The sequence below is a fragment of the Squalius cephalus genome (genome assembly GCF_949319135.1).
Source record: "Squalius cephalus genome assembly, chromosome: 17".
Classification (NCBI taxonomy): Eukaryota; Metazoa; Chordata; class Actinopteri; order Cypriniformes; family Leuciscidae; genus Squalius; species Squalius cephalus.
Window position 1 is genome coordinate 22,314,598 of NC_137138.1, and position 13,813 is coordinate 22,328,410.

Genomic DNA, 13,813 nt, shown 5'->3' on the forward strand with positions numbered 1-13,813 from the left:
GCACAGACAGAGGAGACATAGGCCTACAGGTGGGCAGTGTATAGCCAACTTTTCCTTTTTATTTGTTGCATGAGGCATGTGTCTAATATCTCTTGTTGCAGGCACTTGACCACTGGCTTTTCTTTACAAAGAACAATTGAAATAAAACTCAAGGAACTAAGCATATTTGTCTTTTATTAAACATTTAATGAAAAGTGTTTTTTTGTGTGGCAATGTTGTGTAATATGACACATGCAACAATGTCACAGGCCCTGTCAGGTGTGCAACCCTCAGACTTTTCAGACACTGAAATCTTCCCTTTAGTTAGCCAAAGTTCATTTCATTGTGTGCCCTTGTCCTGGCTAGAGCTGCATTGTAACTGGTCTGGGTCAGGGAATGGGGTCATAAAACATCTGTCTGCAGGCAGGAACATGTCATAATCACCTATGAAAAAAATGCAGTTCTGTTAGGATCAGCATAAGTGTATGTAATACAGCTTGATATTTAATTGTGGAACTTTCCTTACCACTTTCAAATAATACATGTGCATAAATGTGAATCTCTGAAAATTCTTAAGCACAGATCCTGGCCATTTTGCTTTCACATTTGTGATATGGAAGATTTTAGTCAACTGCCTTTTTTTATTTGATATAATATTACTAATCTGGAATATTAAGAATCACAATATTAACTGGGCTGCACATTTACATTGTGAATCCCCTTTCTGTTCACATATTCCCCTTCATTGAGGCCTTGATGGCAGTCTATGGAGCCTATAGTCTATGGTACCAATCACGTTAGCGAAGCCTGAGTGACATACTATAATCGGCATGGTCATGATTGCATGATCATAAATGATGATAGCCTAAAAAAAACTGCTTTACAACATTGGGTCTTAAGTGGCTTGGAAATGCCACAAAAAAAACCTAAAACTGTTTTTTAAACCTAAAAGCGCCAGGTAAACTCCGAATGACACGACAGACAGCACTTTCCATCAAGTTCTCCACATCTCCAATAGTGTAAAGGAAAGACCCACTCGCAAATAATCTTAGGGCAATGCAAACAGTTTGTGCTGTAGTTAAAGCCTGACTCCGACAAGTCGAAAATAAATGTGCGCTTCCAACAAATTAATAATGTAAACGACAAACTCACGAGTCACGAGAAAAAATATATATCTCAGAAAGTCCGCGCTGCGCTGGACTTCCCATATCAGCTCCGCTTATGAAGCCGCAATCTAATCCTGTTTACATGAAATAAGCCAGCTCCCGAGCAGGTTTAAGCTTACGCACCTGTTGCTATGACAGCAAGTCCAGGATGAACGTCGAAGAACCAAACAATCCAAGATCATGCCAAATCGCCAACAATCAAATCCAGCTAACGGAGTTAGCGACATACGAAGAACGGGCCCCAGGTAGGGATGGCTGATGCGAAACAGTCGTTCCGAAGCTTTGCGAGATCCCGAAGCGCAGATGTTTTGAAACACTGATCCGAAGCGTGATTCAAAACACCCATGTCACGTGACTATGGCCAAACGAAGCCTCGAAGTGTTTCACTAAGTGTTTCATCAGGTGTGGACCGCCGAATCAGCGTTTGATTGACACGGTCGGGAACAGACCACACAATCGCACATCTGTATAAAAGTGACCTCGTGGGTTTTTGTGAGAGGAGTTTGATTTTGAGATAGCGGATTTTTGATGATATAGTGACAGTGCGATTTGATTAGTTATAGGCTATTTAGGCTTACATTTAAATTTACACAACACATTGACTGATAGGCTAGAGACAGACAGAGTATACCTACATATAGTGACATATTAATAGATACATATATAAATATATATAGACAGCTAGATTAATAGATAGATACATATATAGATAGATTATATAGATACATATATAAATACATAGATAGATTATAGATAGATACATAGATAGGTTATATCTAGATACATATCTAGATACATAGATAGATTATAGATACATATCTAGATACATAGATAGATTATAGACATATCTAGATACATAGATAGATTATAGACACATATCTAGATACATAGATAGATTATATATACATATCTAGATACATAGATGGATTATAGTACATATCTAGATACATAGATAGATTATAGATACATATCTAGATACATATATAGATTATAGACACATATCTAGATACATAGATAGATTATAGATACATATCTAGATACATAGATGGATTATAGATACATATCTAGATACATAGATAGATTATAGATACATATCTAGATACATAGATAGATTATAGACACATATCTAGATACATAGATAGATTCATATAGATTTGGATAGATAGATAAAATGGAGGCATTTCCGTTTAGAAACCCCAAATAAAGTGAGATGTGTGTATTGTGATCGGCAGCTAGCCTGTATACTGCAACAATACATCCTCCATGATGCGCCATTTGAGGAGCACTCATCCTGCCATTTTGCAGGGTGCAGAGGATGGCATTCCCCCTGTACCTAGGCCTGCTACTGACACTGCTGGGCCATCTAAGCAAGGTATGCATTGTTTGAAATATAATTATAATTGAAATATAATTACAAACTTTTGGGACACTGTTTAGAAAGTCCATAGCCCTATGCCCTACTATCTCATGTCCCAATCACAACTGCCAATCATGTTAAAAATAGCTTCAATGTGAATATAATATAATATTATGTGAATATACATTTTATAGGTCTATGAGACACACAATGCTACAGCTGATGCCACAGTGGAAGTGAAAAAATACATCAACGATGCGTATTTGCCCAGAACTCATGATCCACTAACTTACTGGAAAGAGAGAGCAGTAATCTTTCCTCATTTGTATGTCAGCTAAAAAATAATTTTGCATGCCGGCAACAAGTGTCCCTTGTGAGAGGATTTTTTTCAAAGGCTGGAGAAATGATCTGTAAAAAAAGAAATAGGCTAAGTACTTCCACAGCAGAGAAATTAATATTTTTGAATAAAAATCTCTAAAAAAGTTATACATTGTGGCTTGGTTCCTTTTATTAATATTCATTTTGCAGGACCAAAATAACATTATGCACAGTGAGGAGCCTATACTGTAGGTTACAAGCTTCACATATTAGAAAAATACATTAATAAAAAAAACAACACATTTTTTTAATGGCTCGTCAAGGTTGTTTCAGATCAACACCTGCAAGTGACCACTAGGTGTCACCGTTGAGACGGGTGTCGGATTGATTCGAAGCCTCGAAACAATATGGCCCATTTGGTTCAACTGTTTCATTGCTTCACGAAGCCTCGATCTGCCCACCACTAGCCCCAGGTAACCAGTCCAAACAATAACAGGGTCACAGGGATACAGACAAAAACAGAGGAAATAAAAAAATTAAAAATTAAAAAAACCGGCAGAATGTTTAAATAAAAATTAAAAATAAAAAAAACCCAAGATAGATGAAACCATGAGAATGCTCAGAATGGCAGTGTTACACTAGATAAGACTTCATAATGAATGACTGAGATAAAAGGCTTATATAGGGTGCGTTAATGAGCTAATGAGACACAGCTGTAAACAATCATGGTTGATAAGTCTGGGCAGTGAGTTATGGGTAATGTAGTCCGAGATGGTGTGGCAATAGTTTGGTGAGGAGTGCCATCTGGTGGCTACTCCAGCTGGTGATCGTGACAAAATTAGCCAACTTTGTTCTTTTATTTGACAAAGATTGACAACTGGGCACCAGTTGACTGAGCCAATTCTTGAAGTTGTGAAATGTCGGTCTCCAAGATGTTCATACTCAAAGTTTTCTCTCTAGTGACGTTTATACTGTAAACAGAATCGCTTTATTTGGGCTTTCCCAAAATCACATCACTGTCGTAGAGACTTAAAAGATACCCTTATGGTTCTGAATTCATCCCAAAACAGTTTAAACATATTTTTTTAAATACCTGTCACTTAACAAAGTAGTGTTTTAACTGCCAGTATGCATTCTTTGGTTTAATGGAGTTTAAAAACACAGAACACTGCACCATATTGTGGTCAGAAAAACTCAGTGGGGTACTTCTTCTTACAACATCTTCTTACAACGTTACAGTGATGCTTAAAAACATAGAACCAGTCCAATCTTGCCAAAGAAATCACACTGTCACGAAAATGAGTCCAAGTATATTGCTTTTGTGTCTCATAAACTGTCTCCAAACATCACATAACTCGTGTTTTGACAAGCTAGATTAACCGATTACGAGAGGGCAAGTGAGGTTCAATATGATATCCAAGTTCAACACTGTACAGTTAAAATCACCACCCAAGAATACATATTCTTCTACACAGCATTTTTGCAAAACAGAACACAGAGTATTTAAAAACAACATTCTTTCAGTTGGAATGTACACACAAATAAAAACAAAATTAAAATTTCCAAAATTAGTTCTTACTTTTAAAAGCCTACCTTTAACTACTTCATCAATCTGATAAGAAGTCGGACTGAAACTCTTAGCAAAAAGAATAGCAACCCCTCTTTTAAGGGAGGTGTTGTGGCTCAAAACAGAGACCCCATCCCACTCCTCAGCCCATTCAGCAGCATTCCTTAAAGGTGGGATCAGTAGTTTTTGAAAAACACTTTTGGCCAATGCTGATATTTGAAATCACCAAAACAAACACGTCCCTACCCCAAAATGATCTCGCCCCAAATTTGATAGCTCCACTCCACACATATGTACCCGACCGTAACCCAGGCAACGACTATGGCGGTATCTGTGGTACCTGCCAGCCGAGGGTAGTGAAAGCAATGTGTTACGGAAAACATTGAAGCTTCCCCGAGCGCCGCCATTGATTAGCGGACCCCCACCTGCTGTTAGCATTCCATTGACTCCCATTCATTTTGGCGTCACTTTGACAGCGAATAACTTTACATCTGAGGCGTTTAAAGACTCCATTTGTCCATTATTTATTTCTAAAAAAAACACGAAAATGTATAAACGGCTCCATTACCTTGTATCTTACGTTATGGCCCCGTAGATGCAGTTTTTGTAAAAATAGGCTAACGATTGCATCATAACCACGCGACTCTCTGTCGCACAGTAGAGAAATTACCGTATGGACAGGAGGAGAAGCTCGCGGGCAATCGGGGGGATGTGGAGGCAAAATGACAAAGTAATTAATCAGAATACTTAGCAAAAGTTGCTCCTGCTCCTAGCTCATGGACACCTCCTACTCACACTCTCCGTCTCTGCAAGTTTCGGAAGGGAATGATTCAGATTTCTCTTGGCACAGCTACTAGAAGACAGACGGGTTGCTCACGTCACATCTACGTCGTCAAGCTCAGTTTGAGTCTGCGCAGTACGCTCGGCCATCAGGAAGTGAGAGCTTCTAATTGACTTCACTTTCCTCCGTTGAAACCTATGGGGTCGCTGTGTCCAATTTATATACTGTCTATGGTGTTACTATGGTAATCCATGTCGAATGTGTTTAAGTAACTGTTAGTAATGTGTGTTTTAACGCGTCAATGGTTCAGCTCCGTTTCACGTGTTAGATGCTCAACACCCACAAAGTTATCATGATCAACTCGATAGCATGAGCACGACAGTCATAGTAACGAATATATTACAACTATAACAAGATTAGGGGGTTATATATCGATCACTAATGAGGAACCAAAGGAAACAAACATTAGGAGTAGCCTATATTATCTTACTTTTCAGACACACTTTGGGAGCCAACGCTTGAAACAGACAGAGGAGGTTTAAACGCGCCAGGCTTAAATGTGTCTTTTTCATAGCTGAATCTAACGACAATAATATCGCAAATGAAAAAACAAGCAAAGATGACACATGAGCATATTCAAGCAATGGCCAGCATATTAGTTCTGTGAAACAAAGATAAACAATGTTTCTCACCTATCAAGAAGAAATAAAGCAAACTCAGCCTCCGATGTTAGGCCTTCAGCTCCTTGAGTTCTCTCCAGCGCTGGTAAGCTTCTCCAATATTAACTACCTCTTGCCTGATCGTAAGCCTTCTTTTTAATTTTAAGTTCCACAGACATTTTCCTCTTTTGTTTTTTATCTGCCATCTCTCTTTCTGTAGTCGTTCGGCTAATATCTGTGCTGTGTGCACTGAGCACTCTCTCCTCCCCATCATCAGTAGATACGCCCCTTACTGCTGATTGGTTACAAGTTTTGGTTGTCGGTCCATCACAGTTTTCAAAGGTGTTTTTTTAAAAAAAATACTGATCCCACCTTTAAGGCGCTATTCGTTTCTTGCAACATAACAACATCTTTACTTTTTTGTTTAACCACCTCAAACACTTCTGTTTCTGCTTCTGAAAGAGACTAAGAAACATAGCAGCACTCCATACACACCAACCACATTGATAGCTAGACTATTAGGCTTTCTCACTACCTTCATTGGCATTGTCAGACATCTTTTTTAATTGATATCCCTCCTTGCTTATAAGCAAACATTCCGACATAAAAAGCTTGGTTTTATCAACAAACTGTTTTGTGTCAGAAAAATACTCATTTACATGCACCCCTCTCCTGTTTTTAATAGCTTTTAGGAAGAGTTTAATGTCATCCACTTCATAACTGCGGCTAGAGAAGTCACTCTGAGAGAGACTGACGCTAGAATTAGAAGTAATCTTGAACTTAATATAAAATTCTTCTTTAATACTTCTTCAGAACATCTAGGTGTACTCAACATTATCAACAATGCCATCAGCCGCCGAGCCATTTTCCTTATTCTTACCAGGACAAGCACGAATTAAATGACCCACCTCCCCAAAATTGAAACATTTTATCTGGTCCCGTTGTAGCATTCAGAAGGCCTTTATTTCCCCCCCTGAGCCGTGTGGGGCACTTTTATGATGGATAGATACACTTTTATGGACTTCAAAACAGAAACGGCCATTCACTGCCATTATAAAGCTTGGAAGAGCCAGGACATTTTTTAATATTACTCCAATTGTATTCGTCTGAAAGAAGAATGTCATATACACCTAGGATGACTTGAGGGTGAGTAAATCATGGGCTTATTTTCATTTTTGGGTGAACTATCCTCAAACCGGTTCCACGGAGGGCCTAGTGTATGCAGGTTTTTGGTCTTTCCCTTCAATTAGTGCCCAATTAAGACCTAGACTACCAGGTGAGGGGAGATCTTAACCAATTAGTGACCTACTCAATCAGTTTGGTTCAAGGTAAAAGAGAAAACCTGCATACACTAGGCCCTCCGTGGAACCGGTTTGAGACCATATCCCATTAAAGAGATAGTTCACCCAAAAACTTGTGCGAGTAATGCGACGTACTGCTGATATTTACGCTACGCCATGATGCACTAGGCTACTTCTGACATCACAAGTTGTGTTTTAGGCATAAGTGGAATCCGTATGTTCGGATTTTCTGACCGTTTCTTTTGTGTGCAGCATGACGGCCCCACGTGTGCAAGCTTTGAGTTTCCCATTAATGGGATAGTGGGGTAGAAATTTTCTACCGGTGATAATCAAAATTAAACATGACATTTATTGTAAAACCAATATAATTAATGAATCACACTTTTGAATTTACCTTCAATTGTTTTATCTTCAACATTTTTTTATAATTATTATAATAATAATTAAAAATTGTATTCATTATAAATATGTACTATAATAAATTATATGATTATTATTAATAATATTACGGTATAAATGTATAATTAAGAAAGTTAATCATTTCTGAGGGATCAAGGCCAATATAAACTCTTCTTGTTTCTGTTTGGTATTGTAACTTAACTTGACCTGACTAGACCCCTTGCAGGACTCGACTTGACTTGCATGAGGTGAGCCACTGACTTGACTTGACTTGACTTGCTTGGTTTGTGTGTACTGTAACTTGAGACTTGCTTGAGACTTGAACATGTGTGCCTTGCTCCAGAGTCCCACCTCTGCTATTTATCTTAATTTCTTATGTTCAGCATCTGAGTCTGCTGCATACTTGAATCACCTATTTATGGCTATCAGCGCAGATAACTGTATGACTAAAACAAGTCGAAACCAGACATTAAGCCAGAAAACAAGAAAGACAACATGTAGATATAAAATATATTGAGATCTTTGCCCGATTAGAATGGAATGCATGTTTAATCTGTTTGCCTAAAATTGTCTGCCATTCATCTTTAAATTCATCTAAGAATGTCAGACAAAACACGAAAACAATGTGTCAAATTACCCCAAACGAAGCCTTCCTATGCACACATAACACATAAATTGACTACAAACAAGTAGTGTGTTTTTAATAAATGTAATCTACTTGTGACTTTTTAGTGTCAACTTGCCTACCTATTTTCCTGTTTTAAGGTTATGTGTGTAATATTTTCAATGTTAAAATTCATATATGAGCTTAATATGCAGAGGCAACCATAAGGAAGACATTTGTGGGCTAAAACGTTTAAAATGGGTAAACACTCTGAATCTGTTGCTCTTTCACATTTCTCTGTTTATTTGAGGGATGAAGGATTGGCTGGTTAGCAGGGTTGCCAAGTCCTCTGTTTTACTCACAGAATTGCTTGAAGGAGAAGTTGAAATAGTTCTCTCTTCCCTATTAAGATGTATATATCCGAGTGAAAAAGGTTTTTTTGAACAAGAAAAAAATGTAGGGCGGGACTTTCTTTTTGTCCATCGGGAATTGGACATGGAAAAAAACGTTTACAGCTGTGGTGTTTTCACCCTTTCACAGAACACACTCCATGCAGTGTACAACTAACACTCAAACTTTATTCTTCTTCTTTTTCATTACTCAACAATTTACCACTAGAGCCTAATCCTGCCTCTTTGCCCATTTTTGGTTATCCGGGAGTGACATGCGGTGATGCGTTGCCAAAATGGCGACGGCCGGCTCCGCCCACTTTGGGCTACAAAAATGCTCTTCATAAAAACCTATGGGTGACGTCACGGACACTACGTCCATATTTTTTTTTTTATAGTCTATAGGTTTGCTATTGCTGTGATATCATGTGAGTGACATATTGTCCCGCCCTCACGCCAGTAAACATGTCATCAGAGAAGAGAGGAGATGTCGAGGGCAAAATTATGAAGGCATGTTGATTTAAAAAAAAAAATATGTGTAGATAAATCACTTATAATAAATATTGCACTATCCCATTAAAAACAAGAATTGTTTTGATTTCACTGTGAATTTAAACTGTTGCTGTGGGTTGATTTTTGTTCTTCTGTTTAAAGGTCTGAATTGTATTTGACTGAAATGCTTGATTTGAAATATTTTACCCATTTATATTTTACCAATTATAAAACTGGATGCTGGATGATGAGTTTTGTGAGGAAGAGGCACTGGTGTAGAGCCTTTTAGCTCCTTTATAAAAACAGACAGTTTTGTTTCAAAGATTCAAAGACTTGGCAAGCCTGCTGTTTAGTATGTCCCAATTTGGAAGATTTCGTAACTACACCATCTGGAAACAACATGTTTTTCCATATTCAGCATTATTGGTTTGACTGCAATGAGACTATTGGACGAGAATATAGCGGATCTGGATTATGACATCACTGTCTTCTGCAGAAATTAACTAATTTAATAATTGATGCTCTTTACAACGGAATTGAATCAACACTGAACTGAATTCAGCTGAACAATGACACTATATATATTATTTTAGATCGGCTCTACAGCCGAAAAGAACTCTGTATGCACCATTGAATCATTTTCCTGTTATCACTGTAAAGCTTCTTTGAAACATTCTGTATTGTATAAAACACTATAAAGGTGACTTGACTTGACCTACTTGGCTTTTAGCATCCTGACCAACAGTGTTGCCAACTGTTTTCAATGGAAAGTAACTAAAGCCTAATCCGTGCTCACACACTATTTTTATACAATATATAGCCGAATGTCCAATAAAGCTGTTCTCTTTTACATATTTTCTGTCAGACAATGGAAAGATTATGACTGACTACATTATCCAGCAGTCCAAAAAGACATTAGATTTGTATAGTCTCACTAAATTGGCAACACTGCTGACCAATATAAACTTAAATCTGAATTTAGCAACATTGGCTCAACCAATGTCGTGATTTTGCGCGCGAGACTATATTTGTTTAACCAATGGAGGATGGGGGAGGGTTCAGAAACCACTTTGAAAACAGTAATTTGGTCAGAATTTCCTTTGGTTACACTACAGTATGCTGCACATATGACACAAAAACACTAACACAACTCAGTGAACTTCTTGTTCATTAACATGGCAGGTTTTATTGTAAATCCAGGATTTATGCTTAAATGGAAAATTTAAAAGTGTGTCAGCTCCCTTTCACCCAGAAAACAAGGGGAACTTCAGACAGATTAAAGAGAAAAGTGAAAAAGCTCTGCTGTCCATTACTTGCTCAGCAAGAAAGGGAAAGCTCACATTTTCCCTGGAAATCTCATGCATGCAGTTTTACTTCTGGTGATTTACATAAGATTGGACCCATGCCAAATACTTAAAAGTAATTTAGCTCTGATCACTTCCTTAATGATAAAGTGTTTTCTTCCTCTTCTTCTATCCCATGTAACCATTCACGGGTTGATTTATCCCAAATATAAAATATAAAAATCCCTGCTTAAAAAAACAGCATAGTCATTGTTCCTACCAGCATGGTCTTTCTGGTGAAGTTGGTTTACCACTTTTCTTTTAAAACCAGTAATTTAGATAAGCTCTCTTGTTGACTGATTTTTTTTTTGGAACACAACTTTAACTAAGCTATCCAGACCATTTCCTTCTTTCATCCTGTTGTGAAAGAGTTCACGAGGAGTTTCCTGTGTTTCCTTTTAAGGAAATAAAGAAACAGAATGTTTCCTTGTAACAAAGACATTTCAAGGTCAAAACAAAAATGTACATGTCAAGAGGGTGAAAACAAATTGTGACTCTTGCTATGAATTATATTCCTTAACTTAAAAATATTTATGGGCTATTAGAATGGCATATATAGACAGCCTATATCTTTACTGATTTCTTTGTATGTGTAAACAAATAATGTTTATGCACAATGCAATGGTAAAGTATGAAGTTGAAAAACAGTTAAAAAAAATATATATATATATATATATATATATATATATTCAAATTATTCTTAAAGTACATAATGCAAAACATTGTTTCACAAACTATATTTATATATAGACTAAAACAGCTATTTATTTAATTAATTTAATTTATAACTTATTGGTTTTGTCTGAATGTTTTATTATCACCTTGCTTATGGCGCCATCCATTGGTAAAAGGTATTACGGACATGGCTCTAAAGAAATGTAATACAGGCTAAACAGCAAGCCCTGGCCCATTCTCTAATGTTCTTGAGGACCAGGTTTTGGAACCACCGTTATAAAGTCTGTTAAAATGCATTCAGGCAGGTTTCTTCTCAGAAACTCTTAGAATTCATCTCAGTACATGTGTTCCAATGTCATTACTCTAGAGCAGGTGTCACCAACCCTGCTCCTGGAGGGCTACAGTCCTGCAGATTTCAGCTCCAACCCCAATCAAACACACCTGGACCAGCTAATCAAGCTGTTCAGGGTTGCTTGATAATTACAGGCAGGTGTGTTGGAACAGGGTTGGACCTAAAGTCTGCAGGACAGTAGCCCTCCAGGAGCAGGGTTGGTGACACCTGCTCTAGAGGATCTACAATCGTGCAAATGTGTGCTCTGATGCACAGGCTGCATGTGTTTTTTTTTTACTCAAAATCATGCATGAATGGACACTGTGCAGTAGACTGTGAGACCAAATGCATTTATAAGATCAAGGAAAATACAGAATGACTTGTAGGAATAGGTAGAAAGGGAAAAGGACCAGAAGTTTGTTCCAAACTATAGATAAAGTGGATGTTGAGCTTTGCTTGTATATTACAAGTTAGGGCAGTTCAGTTGAACATTTCTTTGATGAATGAACTCATTGTTCCCACCATTCCACAAGCCTGTAAAAAACAGTCCAGAGAGTTCTGGGGAAAGATCCTCCAGGTTTTGCTCTAAAGCAAGGAAGAATGTAAGGCATTTTACATCCATTTAAGACAGCTGTACCTCCTTTAAGACATTTTCTTCTTGTATTGTTTCCCCCCAGAAACATTAGTATGGCAAGCCGTTTTAACTTTTATTCATTTCCGGGATATGAATCCTTGATATCAACAATTAAATTTTCACTAGTTAAATTATAGTTATTGATATCAGGAATTAGATTTCTACTAGTAACAATGGCTATTTTTTATATTAGAAATTACATTTCCTACTAGTAACAATGCTACTTCTTGATATCCACAATTCAATTTTCACTAGTTAAAATGCTCATTCTTGATATCAACAATTGAATTTTAACTAGTAAAAACTATAATTCTTGATATCTGTAATTGTATTTACATGTCACCATAGGCTGCCATTCAAAATCCATTGTTGATATCAAGAATTGATTTCTTACTAGTTGAAATTCCAGTTTCACACATCAGAAATACAATTCTTACTAGTGAAAACCTTTATTTTTGATATCAAGAATTCAATTGTCACTAGTTGAAATGTCTATTCTTGATATCAACAATTGAATTGCTACTAGTAACAATGTTAATTTTTTATATCAATAATTCCATTTTCACTAGTGACAATGTTAATTTCTGATATCATGAATCTGATTGTTACTAGTAAGAAAGACATTTTAGATATCTGAAATTATATTGATATCAGAAATACATTTTCAGATATCAAAAATTAACATTTTTACTAGTAACAATTTAATTGTTGATATCTAGAATAGACATTTTTACTAGTAACCACGTAATTCTTGATATCAGGAATTTGCATTTTTACTAGTAACAATGTAATTATTGATATTAAAAATTATATTTCTACTAGTAAGAAATCCAAAGCTGATATGTGTATTACATTTTTGATATCTGTAATAGTTTTGTCTATGGCAAGCCGTTTTAGCTTAAATTGTACCCAGCGTTACTCGTCGTAATTGCATTTTTACTAGTAAGAATTCAATTAGAGAGCTCTACAATTCAATTCTTACTAGTAGCAATTACAATTGGAGAGCTCTCTAATTCAGTTGTTACTAGTAAGAATTACAATTACAGAGCTCTCTAATTCAATTATTACTAGTAAGAATAACAATTACAGAGCTCTCTAATTCAGTTCTTACTAATTAGTAACAATTCCAATTAGAGAGCTCTACAAATGAATTTTTGCTAGTCATATGTCTCCATTGACTTCCATTCTTTTTAATTACGGAGCTGTACAATTGAATTGTTACTAGTAAGAATGCAATTGCAGAGCTCTTTAATTTAATTCTTACTAGTAACAATTTAAATAGAGAGCTCTCTAATCCAATTATTACTAGTAACAATTCCAATTAGAGATCTCTCTAATTCAGTTGTTACTAGTAAGAATGTAATTGCAGAGCTCTTTAGTTCAATTACAGAGCTCTGCAAATATACATATCTTTAATTCATTTTTTTACTAGTAAAAATTCAATTAGAGAGCTCTGTAATTGTAATTGTTACTAGTAATAATTGAATTGTAGAGCTCTTTAATTGGAATTGTTACAAATAATAATTGAATTAGAGATCTCTCTAATTGGAATTCTTACTAACAATTCAATTGTAGAGCTCTCTAATTGGAATTCTTACTAGTAACAATTCAATTGTACAGCTCCGTAATTAAAAATGAATGGAAGTCAATGGAGACATATGACTAGTAAAAATTCATTTGTAGAGCTCTCTAATTGGAATTGTTACTAGTAAGAACTGAATTAGAGAGCTCTGTAAATGTAATTCTTACTAATAATAATTGAATTAGAGAGCTCTCTAATTGTAATTGCTACTAGTAAGAATTCAATTGTAGAGCTCT